This window comes from Suricata suricatta, chromosome 2, assembly GCF_006229205.1.
Source record: "Suricata suricatta isolate VVHF042 chromosome 2, meerkat_22Aug2017_6uvM2_HiC, whole genome shotgun sequence".
Lineage (NCBI taxonomy): Eukaryota > Metazoa > Chordata > Mammalia > Carnivora > Herpestidae > Suricata > Suricata suricatta.
The window spans coordinates 39,532,552-39,545,150 of record NC_043701.1 but is presented as its reverse complement, the minus strand read 5'-3'; the positions used below and the strand labels follow the sequence as shown (position 1 = coordinate 39,545,150).

General features: G+C 37.7%; 1 protein-coding gene and 1 pseudogene across 2 annotated transcripts in view; one reads left to right on the top strand and one right to left on the bottom strand.

Annotated features, from left to right (window-relative positions):
- LOC115274857 overlaps positions 1–7,389 on the bottom strand; it is a 9,695-nt pseudogene extending 2,306 nt beyond the window's left edge.
- GPR141 (G protein-coupled receptor 141) overlaps positions 679–12,599 on the top strand; it is a 43,983-nt gene continuing 32,062 nt past the window's right edge. The window contains exons 1-3 of one of the 2 annotated variants that reach the window (XM_029924884.1): positions 679–807; positions 1,358–1,462; positions 2,923–3,016. The gene's annotated coding sequence lies outside the window, so the exon portion shown is untranslated. The remainder of the gene's footprint in view (positions 808–1,357; positions 1,463–2,922; positions 3,017–12,599) is intronic. The other variant, XM_029924891.1, reaches the window with a different exon arrangement.

Here is a 12,599-nt window from a genome sequence, read left to right as displayed (position 1 = left end):
TAACATTATCATGTAATTTACACAATGATTATTAATATTTCTAGACTATTACAGTGCTGCATTAAGATAGCAAATTAGAACAGTTTGAGGAACTTATTTTTCTTTCAATACTTGCCGTTTATCTCTCTGTATGCTTATCTTGTTTTGGAGATAATGTTAAGACTCTAAAAAGTGAGGCTGTGGACAAATGTACTCCCTTACTCTGCCACTCTAATAGTCTCTGCTTGAACTATCTTCTCTCTTCACTCTAATTAAATGAGCCAATTGAAGTGTCTTATCATAGTCAATATTATATATCAATGACAGAGCTAATCACCAAAATACATGATAAGAATAGTAGTCCTAGGTCCCCAGGGGGCTGCAGAATAACTCTGTCAATTTTTGAAGGGAAATACTATATATATAATCTCTCATCCCAAACATAACACACAGTTCATCTCCCTTTTTGTTTTTGATAATATCATTTTCCCCCTTAATGGATCCTTACAGTAGTCCTAAAACCTTACTCTTTCTTGACAGTTGGCCTTGTTGTCATTTTGTAACCTGGACTACTGTTCATCTTTTTAAGAGCCTGGTTTTTCAATGCTAGTGTATTTGAAACAGTTTTGAGGTTTTGTGGTTCCTGTTGACGCTCTACGGAACTTAGAACACATCAGTTTCCTTTTGCTTTAGTGAACCGGCTGGGCCTTTTGAATGCATGCAGTTCAAGAAAGTGCCCAAGCAGATTTATTATTAGAAAAGAATCCCATTTGGAATCCAGATAGGTGGCCCATCTCTGTACCTCCCTGAGAAGTCTGGCTTTTTCAGGTAAGTGCAGCAGACCTGGGGTGGGGGGGCTCATGAAAGAAGAAAGCATGAAGAGGACATAGTGAACTTACCAATGAAGTTCTAATTCAGAATCTTCAGTCTTGCTGTAAAAAGCAAGCTGATTTACTCTTGACCACAATTCCACCTTTAGAAAAAGAATTGTCCAGTTCTTTCCATGTAGCACACACTGCTCTGAAGGTGACACCCAGTTTTTATAAGTGGTCACACCTGAATAGAAGTGGTTTCAGAATCTGTCAAAAGAAAAAAGAAAAGAGTCTTGCTAAAACCATCATAGAGGCCTTTGGGCATTTGATATTTCATTTATATATTATTAAAATGTTTATATTTTAAGTATTTTTTTATTACAAAAATCCTTAAGCTCTGTTATTGGTAATTTTCTCACATACAGTTTAAAACTATTCTGGCAGCCTTAGTCAATAGAAGAAAACAATCAATAGCAACCAGGTACTTTGAAATTTCTAAAAGAAGTATATTCAAAATAACATGTGTAATAATGGTTATTATAATTCTTTTCATCTTATTTTTGCAGTACTACATGAAAGGACGAATCTGAAAACAATTTTAAAATCACACAATTATAAGAAGTACTGCACTTCAAATATGTGAAACAGAATATAATGCAAACTTTAAAAAAGTAAGTCAGTAATGCACAACTTGAGTTTGAGAGTTCAATCTTGCTTCTTTAACAAATTTGTAATATAATTTTGGATGGTCACTTAATTCCTGGATTTCAACTTCCTACACACCTGCATAATTATTTTTCTAAGAAATTTTATTAAGGACTCCAGAGTTACAACTCTTTGTTATCTTTTGTATTGGGTTTAAATCAATCAATCAGTCAATATTTTAACTGATCGACAGGAGTAATGAGAACAGCAGTAGATGAGGAATCAAGTGGTATGAATTCTAGTCTTCTGTTTTCTCATAATTGGCTGAGTGACTTAGAAAAGATTTTCTAACCATTTTAGGCCAGGCCCTGCCAAATTTTTTCTGTAAAGGACAGGATAGTAAATAGTTTAGGTTTTTAAGCCCAAGAGGCAAATTTGAAGATAATATGAAACCATTAATAATGTAAAAACCATCTTTAGCTCACAGACAATACAAAAATGGGAGATGAGCTATATTTGGCCTCAGGGCCATAATTTTCCAACCCCTGTTCTAGGCAATGATTTTTAACAATTATAAAGTGGAAGATGTAGGAGTTTGTCGATGATACATAGGGTGATCCACCAATTTCCTAAATTTGAATACAAGAGTCTGAGTATATGTAAATACATTATTTTTTAATGGGGAACAAAAGGCCCATATATTTAATCAGATTTTCAAAGGGTCCAAAACCCAATTAAGGTCAAGGATTATAGGACTGGCTGATTCCTAAAGATGCTTTCCAAATCTAAAATTCAATGAAATGCTTATTGGATGTCTACTATGTCTAAAGCCAATATGCTAACACTGTAATAGATGTTAGCATATCATAACCAAAGTAACACATCAAAAATATATTAAATAAGATTGTAATATGCACAAATCAGTGATATCTTTGAAAAAAATAGCTTTGATAAAAATTCTATAATTAGACATTTTTAAGATATTACTTTGCAAAGTGTCTTCAAATCTGGTATGAATTATGTCAAAATATTAATCAAATATTCATATGTTGGATCTTATTTTTGATGACAATGGTGTTAGTCAAGACAACCATAATCAAACTTAACCTAAGCAGAGTTTCTTTCCTAAAAATATGATTTCTGTAAGGGCAGGAACTATGCATTTTTCATCCTTGTATTTGGGAACAATGTTTGTCACATACTAAGTGCTCAACATCTTTGGAATGGATATTTGAATGGATAAATGAATGAATGAATGAATGAAAAGATAATCCAATTATGGTACATAATCATGACTCATTGAAGGCCTAGCATCCAAAATGCTCTAAAAACAATCGTTGCTAAAGCCAAAGATTGCTTCTCTTTTCAACTTTGGACATAACCGTGATTTCAAAATACTTGGCCAACTAAAGATTGCAGTTCCTGGGGATTAAGTCATCTTTTTCAACAAGAGTGAAGTTTGTTGAATTTAATTCACATGTTACAGATGTTCCAGTAAACTAGTCTGTGGGACGGAGTGATGGGAGAGTGATGTTTTATTAAGAAACAGCAGCACGCTCAGCCCTTCCTGCTAAGACCAGGTAGGAGGTTGTACCAGCTGGAGCATTATACAGAAATGGGTAGTCCAAAACTCAGAGCTCATAGAATTTAGGTGCAACACTCTGTTCTCTGATAAAGAAGTTCAGCCTGGTTTCCATTGCCTGGCCAATTGATGATACCAAAATATGAGCACCATTCACTTGGGATTCCCCAGACCCACATAGGGTAGAGAATGACTTGCAATCGAAATGTACCTCTCTTTTATATCTAGGAATTATTTCATTTTACGAAAGGGAAATTCAATCTATCATAGCTGGCTAGTGATACATTCACTACTCTAGGGAAATTTAAATCTTAAGATTTAAAAAATTCAAGAAATGTTAATGAATGCCTACAACAGTCCTGTGTATATCTGGAGTTATGCCTAAAATGTCCTTATTCAAAAGAGTGCATACCACCACCTTCCTTGCCTTCACTCCCCCTCCACCTCAAACGTTGTTAGGAAAATAGCAACATACTATTCACTTTGGGATGTAATTATAGAACATGCCTGTGCAGTGTCATTCTGCATTAAGTAACACCATTTGTTCAACTGTTTAGAGGTTTTGCTAAAGTCATATTCCTGGATCTCCTTAAGGATTGAGATTAGTTCTATATGTAGTCCAAAATTCCAAACCTTCATACATGGAATCTCAAATATATAACCCAATTACATTTAAGGTCCAAGGTCTTAAGTTATGACAGGAAGCTCAGTCCTCTCCGGAAGGATTTCTGAGATGTTACAGGTTGTGCATCCATGTTCTATAAGCCCAAAGCAGCGGTGCCTCTCATCTGACTGCTACCCTGAGGTCTATCTGCACATCACCTCTGCACATTTATTTTTTAATGTTTATTTATTTATTTTGAGAGTGAGCAAGCAGGGAAGGAGCAGAGAGGAAGGAAAGAGAGAATCCCAAGGAGGTGCCGTGCTGTCAGCACAGAGACCAATGTGGGGCTCGATTTCATGAATCATGAGATCATGACCTAAGCCATGATCAAGAGTTGGACTCTCAACCGACTGAGCAACCCAGGGGCTGCACCTCTGCGCCTTTCTGGCTGGCTTCATTCTAGAAAGTGAACAAGGGACCTCTGGTTCCCTCTCAAACACAACTAACATGAATCTGTAACAAATTTTTCTGCAGACTTTTTCTTGAAGGGCTAGATAATAAATATCTTAGGTTTCATAGACCATATGATCTCTGCCACAACGTCTCAACTGTCTAAGTGTCGTGCAAAAGCAGCCCTGGATAATACATAAACATGTATCTATGATGAAATAAAAACTTTAGTTATAAAAACAGGTGGCTGGCCCTCAGGCTGTGATTTGCTGGCCTGTGAACTATACTGAAGGCTTGATGATAACTTAAAAAAATCACAATTTGTAGAGGGAAATGAAAACCTTAAAGTTAGGATCACCTGATGTGGGCATCACTACTTGTTTGTGGAGGTATCTCATTAGCCCTGGGCTGTGGCCATGCTACTGAGGCCTCCTCATGATTCTGGGGCTTCTCTCCTTCTCTTCCTTACCTTCACATCCACAAATTCAGGTTGATTCCCTCCTATGTAAAGCTCCACTTAGAGTGTATCAAAAACAAGCTTGTTCCATCATCATCTCTAAAGAGCAAGCCCCATTGAACAGAAATACGGTCCATCCACATTTGAAGCATCTTTAATACCTTCTATTTGTACTATGAGAAAGCTCACCAAAATTATCCTTTCTTGACTAAAGTGTCTGCCCTAAAGACACGTTATTTTCCCGTTTCTTATTTTTATTTTGCTAAAGAATACACAGAATTTACCATTTTAACAGTGTTTAAGTGTACTGCTCAGTAGCATTACATATACCCACGTTATTACACAACCATCACCACCATCCATCTCCAGAGCTTTTCATTGTCCCAGACTGAATCTCTGTGCCCGTTACATAATAACACCCTACTCTCTCCTCACTCCCTGGCAACCACCATTCTGCTTTCTGTCTCTTTTGTGTTGACTATTCAAAATCTTTCAGATAAATGAATCATAGTATTCTCTCTTTTCTGTAAAGACAAATTTTTGCTCCTATTGCTAGAATCACATGAAAAAAATAAATCACTCATCTATTCTGGCTCCCAGCAATCTCTGGCTTGAAAATATTGGGGTCTAGTTTGAGAATACTTGACATGAATTATCTTCCACTATTCTCCAACCTGTTCCCCCTGTGTCAATTATTAGAATATCTCATCATTCCCCAAATGCGTATTACACACAATCTTCTTTGTAAAACTGTGACCCATACCTAGAACACCTCCGCCTCATCTTCTCCCCGGGGACTCCTAGTCGTCAGAACCAGCACAGTCACCATGTCTTAGGGCCTTCACTGAGACTGATACTGACAGATGGAATTGTTCTCCTCTCTCTGTGTACTAGGAATACCACCCATTCTTTCCATTTACTACTTTACTTCCCTTTACTACTAGCATGGAACACCTCAATTCTTACACTTCTGGTTAACAAATATACAGAGACTTCTCTTCCCACATCAAGTATTTCTCCACAACACCAGCTGGTGGTTTATAACTTAACTTGATCTGACACTATCTGCCTGGAGATAGAGTCTAACCCCACAGATCCAAATCCCAGTCCCACAAAACTTCTCCCAGTCTGCTTCAGGTACCAATCACAAGTAGTAGGTCCTCATGGTGCCCGTCACTCTGTCCGATTTGGCTTCAAATGAGAGTTTTCCACTACTTCCTCCTCAGATTTGATTAATTTGCTAAAGCATCTTACAGAACTCAGAGAAACACTTAACTTACATTTGCTAGTTTATTAAGGGATTTTATAAAGGATACTAATAAACAGCCAGCCAGATGAAGAGACACATAAAGCAAGGTCCTGGGGTCCTGGGAGGGACCCTGAGTGCTGGAGTTTGTCCCTATTGAGTTAGGATAGATGCCTTGCCAGAGTGGATATATTCACCAACCTGAAAGCTCTCCAAAGCCCCTACTCTTGGGATTGATCAATTATGAACTCCATTTCCCATCTCTCTCCCCTCACTGGAGGATTGGATGGGATTCAAAATTTGGGATTTGGTCTTTCTGGTGACTATGCCCTTGTGCCCACCCTCCTCCCCCTGAAGCCATCTGGGAGCCCACCCAGAGTCACCATGCTCTGAGTGCTCCTATCACTAAGGAAATTACAAGAAGTTAGGAGTCCTGTGTCAGGGGTCAGGGGCAGAGACAAATGTGTGTGTTTCTTATTATTTCACACCTGTGCAATGGCACATGTAATTTATCCCACAGTGCCTAAGATTATTTTAGTGTAAGTCTTATCTTTTCCCTAGGTGGTAATCTTTTTGCAGAGCAGTGATCATATCTAGCATAGACTTTATTCTATGCAGGGGCCTAACTTAGAAAAGCTTTAGTTGGGATTTGCACATGATATGCAAGAATTAAATTTAAAAAATTCATCAATCCACTCCCCTCTCAGTCTCTCTCTATATACACCATATTTTTTACCCTAAAAACATCTCTACCAAGAGAAAAATTGTTCAATTGGCCTGTTTCAGATCTCTTTCCATGAAGCAAATTTCAAATAAAACTTTTCTTTAATTGTTTCCAGAAAAAAATTTTAATAGTAAAAGAGGGATTACTATCTAATTTGCTCTTTGTTAATATTATAGGTAGAGACATGTAGAAATATTCAAAGCTGTTCATGACACCTTCTGTCTAGAAGACAATAATATTTTTGGAAAGCTACAATTTATCCATGTAAAACAAATGCAAAGATCATGTCATTATGGGGATCTCTATTTGTCAAAATTTTTATGGCTTATAAGCAGGAGATAATAATATTAATAATCTTCATTTTCCTATTAAATTTAAGAAAATTTAATTAAATGAACTTGAAAGTTTAATGTCAAATTTTGTTCATAGAAAAAGATCTAAAACTGGTCATTTCTAAGACGTTGCTCTTGGCAGAGACATTTACAGAAAAAAAAGTTAGATAATAGTTAGATAATTTTTATTAGATTGCATAAAAAGAAAAAGAATGTTGAGTAAAAATCATTAGCTAAATGATATATAGGTAGCTTGTATAGGTAGCTAGTTTTCTATATCAGGTCTAATTCCATTAAGGTTTACTAGAAAAAACTGAAAGCGTTTTATCAGGAATACTAATTGCTTCCCAGAGGAATACAGGGAAGTGGATTACACACAAAAGCTCTGTTCCAGGTTAGGTTTAGATAATTTTTCCTTTACTGCTAATGACAAAATCAAGGATTAAGGTCACCTGCATACTGCTGCAGGTCAGGAAAGTGAATTTGTTTGAGTTTTCTCCAGCAGCCTCTCTACTTGGGCAAAAGTTGCACGATGTGGACTCCGAGAGCTGGGGTCATTTCGCTGAGTAGGAAGGTCAGTGCAGACAGAGAAATCAGAAGGTTGGGACTCTCAATGGAGACTTGATGTGTGAAATTTGAAGGATTGACAGGGAATGTGACAGTCCATTACATTAAGGCAGTTGATTCTCCAGGTGGGTCTGTTTCAGAAGCACCTGAACAACCTGTTAAGAGCACCAATTTCTCAGTCTCCCCGTGGATCCTGATCCAGTGGCCTGAGAGGGGGCATCAGTGGTTCGAATGAGCTCCACGAATGGCTTGGTGGCTGGGTCATTCTCATCCCAAATTCCTAACCTTCTAATAGCAAGGACATAACTAACAGCTGCTCTAAGAGCTTGTGTCTACAAGAAGGAGGAATATTCAGAGAGAGAATCTGTGCATCCTGGTCCCAGTTCCCCATACTGTGCCATACGTACAAGAGAGGCTATCCCAGGGGGAGAGATAGGCTTTATTCATTTTAGCTAGGCTTTCTTTATAAAAAACCACAAGTCTCTCAGCCTTTGGATACTTCTAAGTGATACACACATCTGCCATGCCCCCCTCCTCGGTCAACTCCAACAAGCCTCAGCTTTTGTGTCAATACAAGAGAAATCACATCTAACTCAAATGAGAAGTAGAAAGATCCAATGTGTTAGCTTATGCAAAATTCCCAGGACACAGTTTTATTCAATAATTATCATCCTACTTCCCTCCCTATAGCCACTGTGGAGTTTATAGTTCCTATAATAAACCAGAAACTATTCTCATCTTGCTGTCCCATCTATCAATGACATTCAGTCAAAGACTACGGGGACACCTGTAGTTGAAAAACTCGTTTTATTACTCATTGCAGGGAGGGAGGACACTCTCCATGGGGGGTCATGGGCTGACTCAATAAGATGGTGTTAGAAAGAACCTATTACAGAATGTGGGCTCAGGCGGAGTGATCTGGTGAGGGTCTAAGGAAGTAGGGGTTTGCCCCATACTGGATGTTCCCAGCAAGCAGAGGCAATTTTACGTTTCAGTGAATAAATCCCAGTCATTAACTTTAACTAAGAAAGGGGAGGTCTGGTACTTCATGTGTGACCCAGTGACTTTGTTTTCAACCGTGCTTCAACAAAATTACACAGAGGTCTTTTTTGCCTCATTTTATCAGAATGATCATATCTGACTGCTTCCCTTTGCTCTTTTTCACTTCTGAAATGAAGCAGAGTATAGGGGGAAAGCTCATATTTATTTTAGTACCTGTTTAAATACAGAGATTGAACATTTATTGACACTTCCTCTGTCTGACTTCATGCTGAGCTTTAATCCTCTCAGTCTCACAGTTTGTATTCTATACACCGTGGGGTTAGAAGTCAGATCTGGCTGATTTCTAACTACAACAGCTTTCAGTCTTAAATGCTGTCATCTTGTTGGCACCACTGGAACCCATGAACGAATTCCTGCCTGTCTAAATAAATTTCTAAATTTATGTATTTATCTAAATAAATAGATTTCAGAGGGCCTGGGTGGCTCAGTCGGTGGAGTGTGTGACTCCTGATCTTAGGGTCATAGGTTTGAGCCTTACACTGGGTGTAGAGATTACTTAAAAATATAAAATCTTGTGGCTTGTGGGTGGTTCAGTCAGTTAAGCTTCTGACTCTTGATTTCGACTCTGGTCATGATCTTAAGGTTCATGAAATGGAGTCCTGTGTTGGGCTCCATGCCAGTAGCATGGAGCCTACTTGGGATTCTCTCTCTCCTCTCTCTCTGCTGCTACCCCCATAACATGCTCACCTGTGTGCATGCACTCTCTCCCTCAGATAAATAAGCAAAAAAAAAATGAATAAAATCTTTATAAATAAATAGCTTTCAAATTTATTTACAACAGAAAAATAAATCCTTCACTGTATAATCAGAGACTGGCAAAAACACTTTTTTGTAAAAAACTATAGTAAATATTTTTGAGTCGTCAGGTCTTATAGTCCCTTCCATGATCACTCAGCTGTCACTGTAGCAGGAAAGCAGCCACAGATCATACATGAACAGATGTGTGGCTGTGTTCTAATAAAACTTTTACCTATAAAATCGGCTCGCAGATGGGATGTGGCCTTTAACCTGTAGTTTGCAAACCTTTTATCTAGACTATAAGCAGCCAGAAATCCCAAATCAACTTGGATTTTTAAAAAAGTATATATTTTATATTTTGAATAGTTAAATATGTATAATAGTTAAATATGTGTAAATATAAATGTGTTTTATTTTAATAAATCTGCCAAAGACATTTGAAATAAACTACCCGTTTCTGCACATGACAGAATCAGGACGGTACCTCCTATCATTTGCTTCTGTGATCCTGTATCGTGGGACGTGGAGCTCAAGAGGCCAGAGGGCTTATCTAACCGTTAGTCTGTGCTTCCTTTCCTTGCTCCCCAAAGGACAACTAACTCTTGGTAGCTAAACTGAAGATCACAGGGGTTGAATACTTGTCCTCAGTTATCCAGATGCTCGGAGAGCTGGTGTTAAACCTTGTTTCATTCCACCCCATGCCTGACGTTATTGAATTGGTGGCTTAGGGGCATAAAAAGATCTTTAAGTTACATTCTTAATCATCAAAGAAAGAGTATATGATCAGAATAAACATAGAGCAGAGGGCATTTTATTACAGTTTGACCTTTTGAAAAGTTAGGGTTTGGGAGTAAATGTAGAAACTGGAATTCAGTACCAAAGCACTGGAAGAGCATAGTATGGCCAGCCTCAGCACCCAATTCCCTTTTTTATAGATTCCTCTTTTAGCAAGGCATCACATCATGTCCCAGCTGAAAGCAAAAGTCACCTATCACCACTGTATATCAGGCTGTCTCCATCTGGGACTTGAAGGTAGAAAGATGGGGTGGGGCATCTTGTGGGAGATGTTTCCACTCTGAACCTCTCCTGCTTCATGCTATGCCACTGCTCTTGGTTAAAAAAAACTTTTCAATTAGAATCTCCCATCCCCCAAATGTGCAGGAAAAAAATACAAGTGTGTATGGGTAACTGGTACATGAGCATTTGTATGACTTTATGTTTAAAACAGAATATCACCCAATTATATTTTTCAGGCAAATTAACCGTCATAAAACTTATACATGAATTTATACCCAGCTCCTACATATTTCTATGGCTATAGCCCACTAGATAATATTCTTTCTTTTAGAAGTGTCCAACCTATCTTCTTCCTCTCCCACAAACTCAGTTTAAACCCCCCCTCCCTTCAATAACAATAAAATGGTAGGCCATAAATGTTTTTCCATACATTTAAATGCATTGTCACAGGAGAAAAGGAGGTGAGTCTTGCTTTGGGACACAAGGGGGTCCTTTGCTAAGCACCGTTATATCTCCACTCACTGCTGTCCTCCCTTTTATCTTACCTCTTCCTAGAGCTGCCACATTTAAAAAACAAAAAGTAGAGAACTTCCAGTTAAAGTTGAATTCTGGATAAATGGTAAATATTTTTTTTAGTATAAGTATGTCCCAAATATTGCATAGGATAGTTGTACAAAAATAATTATTTGTTGTTTATCTGGATTTCAAATCTAACGGGTTATATTTTATCTGGTAACTCTACACACAAGTACTTAAGGCTCGGTTTTCATATGGTTTTCATATGTCTGGTTTGACAGAATTGAATCCAATGTCCTGCTCAGGCACATATGAGCCCTAGGCAACCTAGTTAACCTGAAGGTAATAATTCATGTTGTAGAGAGTTGTCAGAAGAATTCAAGGAGAAAATGCAAACAAACCGTCAGGGCCAGGAATAAGCAGCTGCTCAAGAAACAATGACCAAATGTTTATTTCCTTTTCTTCCTTCAAATTCTTTCAACTCTTCCCCTAACCTTTCCTCACAATAGACTAATTTCTATTACAACATTCATTATATAGAACTGCAGGCCTATTTTGTAATTATGGTGCTATAGACATATCAGTATCAATTCCTTCCTTCTTTTTTCTTTTGTTACTCTTACCTTGATGTAACTTTTTACTACTTTTTCTTTCAAACTTTCTAGGTTCTTTTTTTTTTATATATATATAGTTTATTTTTGAGACAGAGAGAGATAGAGCACAAGTGGGGGAGGGGCAGAGACAGTGGGAGAAACAGAATCTGAAACAGGCTCCAGGCTCTGAGCTGCCAGCATAGAACCCGAAGCGGGGCTTGAACCCACTAACTGTGAGATCATGACCTGAGCTGAAGTCAGACGCTTAACCAACTGAGCCACCCAAGTGCCCTCAGGTTCTTTTATTTAAGGTGTGTCTAAATGGACTTCTAGTGGATTTTTAGACATAAAGTCTGATAACCTTTTTTAACTATAGAGTTTGTTCACTTAAATAAATCATTACTGAAATGTGTATCTATTCCCACTCTTTGGTATATTGTTATTTGTGTACCTTTTAGTAGGCTTCATTTTTCTCTTCCTTCCCTCCCTCTTTCCTTCCTTCCTTTTCTTCCTCCTTCCTCACTTCCTTCCTCCTTCCTTATTTTCTTTTCTTTTGAATCAACTGAACTTGCATTTTCTTCATTTCATTTTTCCTCCTTACTGGTTTGGAAGATACACATTCTATTTTTATTCTTTTAGTGCTTTCAAAGAAATATGAACTTCCATATTATTTTCAGAGCCTTAAGTTAAACTATATCTTACTTTCCTCTCAAATACAGATCTTAGAACACATTGACAGAAAACCCCCTCCCAAGTTATATTTTTGCCCAGTATGTTAGTTTTGTCTTATATTTTACACCAATAAATTAGACACTATTAGTGTTGTTTTATACAAAACCTGGTTAGATTTACCCATATATTTACAGTTTCTTTGATTAGCAGTTTTTTCTTCTGTAACTTGGACTGTCCTTCTTGTGTAAGTTTCCTTCTTCCTTAAATATGTCTTCTACATGTTCCTAGTGTAAAGAACTAGGTGTTACTTCTGTCAATTTTTATTTGTAGAGAGATCTTTATTTTGTCCACATTCTTTTTTTTTAATGTTTTCAAAATTCTTTTTTTTTCCAATAATATTTTAGTGTCAAATTGTTTTCCATACAACACCCAGTGCTCTTCCCCTTAAGTGCCCTCCACCATCACCACCACCTCTTTTCCCCCCTCCCCCTTCCCCCTCAACCCTCAGTTCATTCTCAGCATTCAATAGTCTCTCAAGTTTTGCATCCCTCTCTCTCCCCAACTCTCTCTCCCTCCTCCGCTCCTCCTGGTTCTCCATTAGGT